We start from the raw sequence: 9,905 nt of genomic DNA, 5'->3' as shown, positions 1-9,905 counted from the left end.
AAACCACCCCCATAAGATCTGCATGAATACACACTGGATTTCAATCTGCCATTCAACAAGCATGAAGTCCTTTATGTTCATTATTAGCCAATCAAACAGCCCCAGATTCTTTTCTCTGCATTTTTTTTCATAGTGAAATCATTTTGTTATTATCCCAAGCAGTTGCTTGGTAAGAAATATTAGGAAAAACTTAACAATAATGGCTCTTCATCCTTTCTTTTTCAAGCAAATGCAACAGTTTCAACCTGAAAACTTCAGTTCAAATTGAGGTGTCAAGGGGCTGGGGACATAACTCAATGGCACCTATCCCTGACTGGTAAGCACAAGGACCTCAGTTTGATGCCTGGTTCCTGAGGCGGGGGGCAAATTGAGGTGTCAACTTGTTTGTTAAGAACCTCTGTCCATAAAAATAGCTCCTACTCAGGATTATCTTATGATATGTTATAAAATGGGCCTATTTTTCATTTTCAAGGATCAAAAGAACTATCTTATACTCTAGCACAATGTCAAACCAGGTTGACAAACACAAATGATCCAGTAGATCCATTGCCCCATGTGCCAGGGTGACATTCCCAATGACTTCCATCATCTTCTCCAGAATGCTAGGCCCTGGGGTCATTATCATGGAATTCTCCTGTGTTTAATTTACATGGTTAAATGATTTCCCTTTCACATCATTTCAACCCCATACATCATTACCGAAAGTATTTCAGCCTGCTATAATGTTCTACATTTCCTATTCCAACAAATGCATTGTCCTTCAAGTTCCTCATGTAATTTTCTTTTCTGCAACAAATTTCAATTGCAAAATTGGTTTGCATAAGCTTGGCTGTTCACATTTTGAGATTAATTTAAACTAGGATGACTGTTGGTAAATAAAGGGAAATAACAAATGGCAGAGGGTCTCATTTAGCAAAAAGGTGTAGTGAACTTCAAGGGGGTTTTTTTTAGTGTTGTTTTTAATGATCAAAGATCTCCAGAGTACTCCTCTCACATCATAGACCAGAGAACTACTTCTTTTCCTCCCACTGAGAGCTTGTTTTTTTTGCATGTTGTGTTCCCTAGGAATTGGATTTATGTGCAGAGCTGTAATGGAGAATACTCTGGATTCACAGCCATAGAGAAAATGGAAGAAAGCAGGAATGGGCAAGGGAGAAACTGGGCTGTGGTACAGTCACAGTAGGCTGAAGCCAGCTCCACAGAGAGGTCTGAAGCAGGAAGGTACTCCCAGTCCAGGCAGAGATCAGGTATTTTTACCTCACCAGGGACCAGTCAAGGAGGAGTTAACCTTGGCCAAGAATGTTCTCAGTGAGAATAATTCCAAGGGAGAGACAACAGCCAAAGATCTTCCAGCCAAAGAGAGTAAGTCTTTTAGACCGGGGGGGGGGAGCTGAAGGTTAGAGCCCAGCATGCAAGCACATGGCAACCTTAATCTTATGAAATATATAAGCAGCCACCTTGTACTCAGACAGGCTCCATGAGAAGATCTTTCACCACAGCTACTTAAATCCTATTTGATGGCTGACACCAATCTGCTTAACTATTTATGAGTTTTAAAATATATATTCATCCCTATTTTTACAAAGTGCAAACCTCTATTACTTGTGGCAAAGGAGAAAGAAGAGCTTTTTATTTGTTTTTGCCTCAAGTCAGCTACTTCTGTGTCTTAAAGTAACACTTCACCAGGGCAGAACTTTGCTTCTTCAGCAATAAAACATGGATAATGATATTTACTATACCTTCTTCATAGGGCTATAAAAAGAAACAATGCACATGAGCCACTGTATAAACAATAAAATGTCACACAGAGTTGGTAACATTTGGCAGAGTAGACGCTCAAAAAATACATATGTTGAATGGCTATATGAACATGACTACAATTTCCTCTCATTACAGCAAGAGTCTATGGCCCCTGGCTTCCTGCCAGCACACTGCCAGTCAAGGTCTCTCAATCTAGCAGCTTGTATAAAAAACAAGTAAGATTTAGTGTGATGTGAGGGCAAACCCTCTGCTGTGACAAACAGCACAGCAAGAATTGTTTCTACTCTGCCATCATGGCTTTCATCTTGAAAACTATGGGATATCTCCAGGAGTAACTGATATCATTGCCTAATTGAGTCTAAAAATAGCTCTTTATTAAATTATGCCTTAAAAATGTTATAAGAAACATCCTCTAATATTCAAGTGCTAAATATTCAACTATCTCACCTTGCAAGACAACTTGTTTTCAGGTTTCTTGAAAGCTTTATGATTTGGTACAGGTCTGGATCCCTTATCCAAAATTCCCAAACCCAAAAAACTATGAAAACCAATTTTGTTCCTAATTCACTTGGTAAAAAAACCTGACCTGGACCTATATGAGGTTGTTAATGACTTTTATTTACCCTTCTTAGTATATATCAAACAGAACTACAGCTATCATTGATCGTAAGATGATATCCAAACCCAAATGGCAGTATTGCAGCCCACATAAATGCATGTGTCTTAAGGCTTCAGATATGAGACTATATGGGTCTACAATCATAGCCTATATTTATTAAGGAGCTGTGGTGTATCAGAAACAATGGTTATTGTTTTCCATCTGTCATGTCAATTAATTCTCACATAATCTTAACAGACACAGCTGAACAACTGCCCTATTTTACAAATGAGAAAATTGAGCCATGAAGAGTACACAAATTTTCCAAGTCATACAGCAAGTAAGTAGTGAAGCTAGAGATTAAATGTAGGCATTTTTGACTCCAGAGTCTCTCTCCCTTTTTGCAACAAGCTCATTTTAGGGAATCTTATAGGTGTCAGCAACAGGCCAAATGAGTTGCCTCTGAGGACACACAGTAAGAATCTGTAGTGATTTGAAGCACAAAGAAACATTTACTTGTATTATTTAGAGAGAAAGAACCAACAGGATGTGCATGTGCAAAGTGTGTGTGTATGTGTGCATGTGTGATTTAGACATTCCCCCAAGCCTCATGTGGTCATAGGTGGGGCGTTTCAGAGGTGGCTGGATCTAGAGTGTGTGATGCTGGGTCTATGGGTTTGATGCTGGGATCAAGCGTGTGTGATTACTAAATTAGTCCACTGATTGGTTCAGCACAGTTATGGAAGTAGATAATGGGAAGGCCCACCCTGGGTGTGAGCAGTAAACCATCCTAAGAATGAGTAGCCTGGCCCTTAATCCCAGCACAGCAGAGGAGACTGGCAGTAGCTATTCAACCCTCTGGTGGGCCCGCCCCTTCAGCCTAGCACAGCAGAGAAGCCAGCTGTGTGGAGCCCACACAGTGGTGTCCATGTCACACCCTACCCCACTGCAAGCAAGAGAAAGAGGGCCTCTCTGAGGCTCCTAGATGAAAATTGAAACCCATTGGAAAAGTGAAGAAAATCTCTGCAATAAAGGCACACACCACCACAGTTGTTAAGTCAGAGGGAATAGCACCTCACTTCAGAACCTGGTCTAACTTCAGGGGAAACACAGCTGGAACTTGCAGTAGAACCTTGTAGAGTTCAACCCAGCAGGAGGTCATAGATCTCAACTTGGGTCTTGCAGTCAGAAATCAGCCTGAACCTCAGGGGGCAGCTGCTGGCTTGCTGAGACTAATTAATTTAGATCTGCACACTCTTGCCCAGGCTGTCTATTGTGTCAACAGAAGAATACCCTGAAGGAGGCCCTCTACTTCAATTTGTAGTTTTTATTTTCAAAGTAATATTTTTCTCTTATCTTTAATCATTAAAAGAAATATTATCTAGTTTTTTTCTCAAATTTGTTTTCTTTTTTATCTTTTTCTTATCTTCTTTCTCACTCAGTCTCTCTCTCTCCTGACTTGATCTTCATTTCTCTCCCTTTTTGTTCCTGTTCCTATCCTAATTCAAATTTATTTTCTTTCTTTCCCTTTTCTTCTCTTTTTCCTTCTCTCAATTGCCATTACCTTTAAAAGAAAGTGATTACAGTCTCTAGCCTCCCTGTTGCTGTTAGTTTGTTCTGTTCTTGGGTATATTTTGTTCTGTCTTCTCTGCTTCTTTTCAACAGCTCCCTAGAGTTTGTGTGATCTTCCTGTGTCCTCTGACCTCACTTCTAACCTTTTTCTATCCTATCTATCGCTCCCTCTCAACTCCTTCTAAATCCCCATCCTGAAGGATAAAGTTGCTAGGTTGAAGGTTTATTTACTATAAACATATTTTGGGCTGGTCCTCAATTTTTATTTAATTCAAAAGTTAAAGGTGACAGATTAATAACTACCACAAATGGTCATTTTAAAACTGTGCTTGATGCTATTGTGTGGCTGATTGTATCACTTGGGCTACAGTGGTGTGATTGATCTAATCAGTTGTCCTCCCTGGTATAATGGGATTGCTTCAGAGTCAGTAGAGACTCAAAACCTAAAGACTAGCTATTTCTGGAGGATTGAAGAATTAATGCAAGAATTAAACCAAGGACAGTAGGAAAAACAGAAATAGAAATGAGAAGACATTTAAACAAGGCACAAACACAGACTTCCACCTCACCAAAGGTAAACTCTGGGGGAAATGAGGTGGAAAAGTCTGACAGTCAACCATCTGGACACCCGGAAAAGACATGATTAGAGACTGTAGAACAAAAACAGATTAAAAAAAAAATACATGAGCTCAGGACTATGATGGAAACCATGAATTCCCAACATAGGAAAGAAATGGAAACCTTGAATGCCCAACAAAGGAAAGAAATGGAATCCATGAAACAGATTGAAATAGATATCCAGAAGATTAAAAACTCTATTGAAAGCTTTCACAGCAGGATGAACGAATGTGAAGATAGAATTTCAGATATAGAAGATAGGATTGTAGTCAGTGACCATGAAAAGAGAGATCTCTTAAAGACAGTAAGGGAACATGAGAAATTAATCCAACAACTCTTAGATGATGCAAAGAAGAATAATATAAGACTGATAGGAATCCATAAAGTAGCAGGACAAAGTACAAATAACTTAAAAAAACTGTTCACAGGATTAATGACAGAAAGCTTCCCAAACAGAGGGGAAGAATTTGACATACTGATAAGTGAGGGATATAGGACTCCAAATAGCCATGATCAAAACAAAACAAAAAAATCTACACCTAGACATATAATAATAAAGATGCCAGAAACCCAAAAGAACAACAAAATACTACAAGCAGTTAGAAAAAAGAAACAAATCACATGCAAAGGAAAGCCCATCAGAATCATGGCAGACTTTTCAAGACAAACCCTCAAGTCAAGGAGAGCCTGGAGGGAGGTATTTCATGCGCTAAAAGAAAACAACCTAGACTGATGTATCCTGCAAAGCTATCTTTCAAAACTGATGGTGAAATAGATACTTCAAAGACAAAGAAAACATGAGAAAGTTTATGAATAACAAACCAGCACTCCAAACACTTCTAAACAATATTCTGGAAAAAGAAAATGAAGACCACAAGTCCAATAAAGGTCAACAGAGCAAATATACCAGCCAAGGCAAGAAATTAAATGGTGAGAGGGAAATATAAAATATAAAAAAACCAACCACAGGAAAATAACATGACAATGAAAAGTCAATACATAACAGTTACAGCCATCAATATTAATGGCCTCAATTCATGAATCAACAGAAATGGGCTGGCTGAATGGATTAAGATGCAAAATCCAACAACATGCTGTATACAAGAAACCCACTTAATCCACAAAGAAATTCATAAACTGAGAGTAAAAGGATGGAAAATAGTTCTCCATGTGACAGGAGCCTGGGAAAAAGGAGGGGTAGCTATCTTATTTGCAGACAGAATAGATTTCAAACCAAAACTACTTAAGAGAGACAGAGAAGGCCACTACATCCTTGTAAAGTGAACAATACAAGAGGAAGAAATGATAATCATAAATATATATGCACCGAATACCAATGCCCCTAACTATACAAGACAAAGATTAATAGATATGAAAAACAAAATAAGCATTAATACAATTGTAGTGGGGGACCTCAATACTCCACTGATACAAACAGACAGATCATCTAGACAAAAAGCCAACAATGAAATAACAGCACTGAACCAAGTCTTAGAACAAATGGAATTAGTAGATGTTTACAGAAGGTTCCACCCCACAAAATCAGAATATACATTCTTTTCGAATGCACACAGGTCATTCTCCAAAATAGACCACATGCTAGCTCATAGGAAATGGTTAAGTAAATGTGAAGTAATTGAAGTTATCCCCTGTAAATTATCAGGCCATAGTGCAATTAAACTGGAGAACAATAGCCTAAGAAACTGCAAGAACTTCACAAACACATGGAAATTAAATAACACCCTGGTGAACAACCATTGGGTCATAGAGGAAATTAAAGAAGAAATAGACAGTTTCTACAATTAAATTATAATACCAATACAAAATACAGGAATCTATGGGAGACAACGAAAGCAGTTCTATGAGGGAAAATCATAGCAGTAAGGCCCATACTAGAAACTAATGCTTAACCTTAAGCTCTTAGAAAAAGAAGAGCAAGACAAACTGAAAGCTCAAACAAGGGAGGAAATTATAAACATCAGAGCAGAAATGAATGCAATGAAGATTAAGAGAACAATACAAAAAATCACTGCATTGAAGAGTTGGTTTTTTGAAAGAATAAATAAATAAAATCAATAAACCCTTAGCCAACATTATAAAAAAAAAAACAGGAAAGAAAAACCTCAAGTTCATGCAATTAGAAATGAAAAATGTGAAGTCATAATAGATCCACCAGAAATCCAGAGGATCAATACCTACTACAAAAACATGTACTCTAATATAATGGGAAAATACAGAAGAAATGAACAGATTCCTAGATATATATGAACTTCCAAAGTTGAATGAAGAAGATATAAAATGTCTAAACATCCCAGGTACATTAAATGAAATTTAAAATGCAATTAAAACATTACCAAAAAAGAAAAGCACAGGTCTTGATGGATTCACTGCTGAATTCTACAAGACATTTAGAGAAGAACTATTACCACTACTCTTTAAACTCTTCAATGAAATTGAAAGGGAAGCAATACTTCCAAATTCATTCCTGGAAGCAAGTATTATTTAGATTCCAAAACCAGGGAAAAGACCCAACCAAAAAAGAGAACTACAGTGCAATCTCCCTAATGAACATAGATGCAAAAATCCTTAATAAGATTCTGGCAAACAGAGAACAGATCATCAAGAAGAACATACACTCTGACCCAGTTGGATTTATCCCAGGGATGCAAAGATAGTTAAACATATGTAAATCAATAAATGTAATACACTATATTAACAGAGACAAGGACAAAAACCACATGATCATCTCAATAGATACAGAAAAAGCATTCAATAAAATTCAATGCCCATTCATGATAAAAACCTAAAGGCTATCTATGAAAAGCCAACTCTCTCTCTCTCAATATCACACTAGGGTCAAAAACTAAAAATCTTCACGCTAAAGTTAGGAACAAGACAAGGATGTCCATTATTACCACTTCTGTTCAATATAGATCTAGAAACATTAGCCACAGCAAGTAGACAAGAGAAAGAAATAAAATCAATAAAGATAGGAAAGGAAGAAGTTAAACTGTAACTGTTTGATGATGTGATACTCTACATGAAAGACCACCAAAAAACTCTGCCAAAATACTTCTACACTTAATTGACACTTTCAGCAGAGTAGCTGGATACAAGGTCAACACTCAAAAATCAAAGCCTCCTTGTACACAAATAACAGACTCACTGAGAGAGAAATTAGGGTAACAATTCCTTTCACAATAACATCCAAAAAACATGAAATATCTAACAAAGGAGGCAATAGACCTCTACACTGAAAACTACAGCACTCTCAAAAAACGAGACAGATGAGGATATAAGAAAATGGAAAGACATCCCTTGCTCCTGGGTAGGAAAAATCAACACAGTGAAAATGGCCAAATTTCCAAAACTGCTATACAGATTCAATATGATCCCAATTGAAATCCCAATAGTATTTCACAGAAGTTGAGAAAATAATCCAAAAATTCATTTGGAACCAGAAGAGACCTAGAACAACAAAAGCCATTCTAAGCTACAGACACATGACAAGGGGAATCACAATTACCAACTTGAAAGTATTCTACAAAGCCACTGTGATAAAACCAGCATAGTACTGGCAAAGAAACAGACCTAAGGATAATGGAATAAATTACAAGATGCAGAAACAACACCAGACATATTTGGCTACCTTATCTTTGACAAACAAGCCAACCATCCTCACTGAAGGAAAGATAGCCTCTTTAATAAATGGTGTTGGAAAAACTGGCTTTCAACTTGCAAAAGATTAAAACTAGATCCCTATCTTTCACCATGCCCTAAACTAAAATCCAAGTGGATTAAAGATCTAAATATCAAAACAGAAAGACTAAACTTACTGGAAGATAAATTAGGTAGAGTTCTCAAAGACATTGGCATAGGAAGACTTTATGAACAAATCTTCAACAGCATGAAAACTTACACAAAGAATCCACAACTGGGATCTCACTGTATCAAAAGTTTTTTTGTTTGTTTGTTTTTGTTTTTGTTTTTGTACCAGGGATCAAACTCAGGCCCTTGCACTTCCAAGGCAGGCACCGGAAAGGCTGAACTAAATACCCAGCCCCATATTAAAAAGTTTTTGCAGTGCAAGAGACACCACCAGTAGAGCTAAGAGACAATCTGCAGTGCTGGAAAAAAGTTACACTGGGGTCTTCTGGGGTCTCCAAACTTCTGGGGTCTTCACACACTGCCCTCTCAGAGGCACACTGCCTGGCCTTCCAGGACTTCTTCTGAAATCCGGGTGGAATCCCTCTTGACCCCACAACTCTTGCATACCGCATTCGCCTAAAACCAGCACCATGTGGATGATGCCACTGTCTGCCACCAGCTGGTGGGATAGCCAGGCTTCCTTCTCTTATAGCGGGAGGGGTCCCGTACCTAGGAACTAAATCCCGAGGTACAACTTCCCTAGGCCGCTGCCATTCTGGTACACGGTTGTGCTTGGGCTCTCTTCTCAAAGCAAAGTCTTTCACTTTTGCAATTTTGAGTCAGCAAAGAGTGAAGTCCTGCTGCTTCTTGTGATCTTAGGCCATCTTTTCTATCTTCCTGCTCCTTCTCAGCAATCAAGATCTCCTTTGCTCTATCTTTGCAGTTCACAGCTATACTTGACCTTCCTTTCTGGCCAAACTCACAACATTTTAAATCATTCTGCTGGGCTCTGTGCTCTTGATTCTCAACATAAATCTGGCTGAAAGCCCCCAACAGTAGCCATGCCACCACCTCAACGTTAGACTGCCTTAAAATTTCTTCTGCAAGCTACCCTTAGTCTCAGGCAAAGTCTCTGGACGTAAGCAAAATGCAGACACACTTTCTGCCAAGCCATAGCATATCCTGTCTGGAGTCCCAAAGCCAACGCAGTCCTCAGCAGAAACCTCTTGAGCCTGGTCTTTACCAGCTTTCTGGTCCGCTCTAACCAGAATCTCCCATACAGTACAGCCTAAGGCATTCCAACTCCACATTTTCAGCTGTCATTCCAAACCTTTCCAAACTTTTCCCACAAGCCATTCCCAAAGGCAGCTGAATCACATGACCAGGTATAATCATAGCAATGACTCCACTTCTCTGGTACCACATTTCTCAGTTACTTTTTTCATTACTGAGACAAAATACCCAACACCCAAAGTTAAAAGGGGAAAGGTTTACTTAGCTCACAGTTTGTAGAGGTTTCAATCCATAATCAGCTGGCTTCAAAGCATGGTGGCCCCTAGCAGAAGGGCAACATGGCTGAGTGAAGGCAGCAAAGCAACTAGGGAACCTTAACAACATCCTTCTGTCCCTTTAATCTTATGGAGACTACTGGGATTAGGGTAGTGCTTATTCAATCAGTGGACTGATTTAGTAATCACGCACCCTTAAT

At 38.6% G+C, this 9,905-nt stretch overlaps 1 long non-coding RNA gene across 1 annotated transcript; it reads left to right on the top strand.

The window, feature by feature from the left end:
* Positions 1-229: 229 nt before the first annotated feature.
* Positions 230-2,702, top strand: LOC109118087. Its single transcript, XR_002025388.1, has 3 exons — positions 230-316; positions 1,066-1,362; positions 2,618-2,702. It is a non-coding gene; the product is annotated as an uncharacterized LOC109118087 (long non-coding RNA).
* Positions 2,703-9,905: the final 7,203 nt, after the last annotated feature.

Source organism: Fukomys damarensis, unplaced genomic scaffold, assembly GCF_012274545.1.
Source record: "Fukomys damarensis isolate Sample0158 unplaced genomic scaffold, DMR_v1.0_HiC HiC_scaffold_35, whole genome shotgun sequence".
In the NCBI taxonomy this organism is placed as follows: Eukaryota; Metazoa; Chordata; class Mammalia; order Rodentia; family Bathyergidae; genus Fukomys; species Fukomys damarensis.
This window is presented reverse-complemented; position numbering and strand designations above follow the sequence as displayed.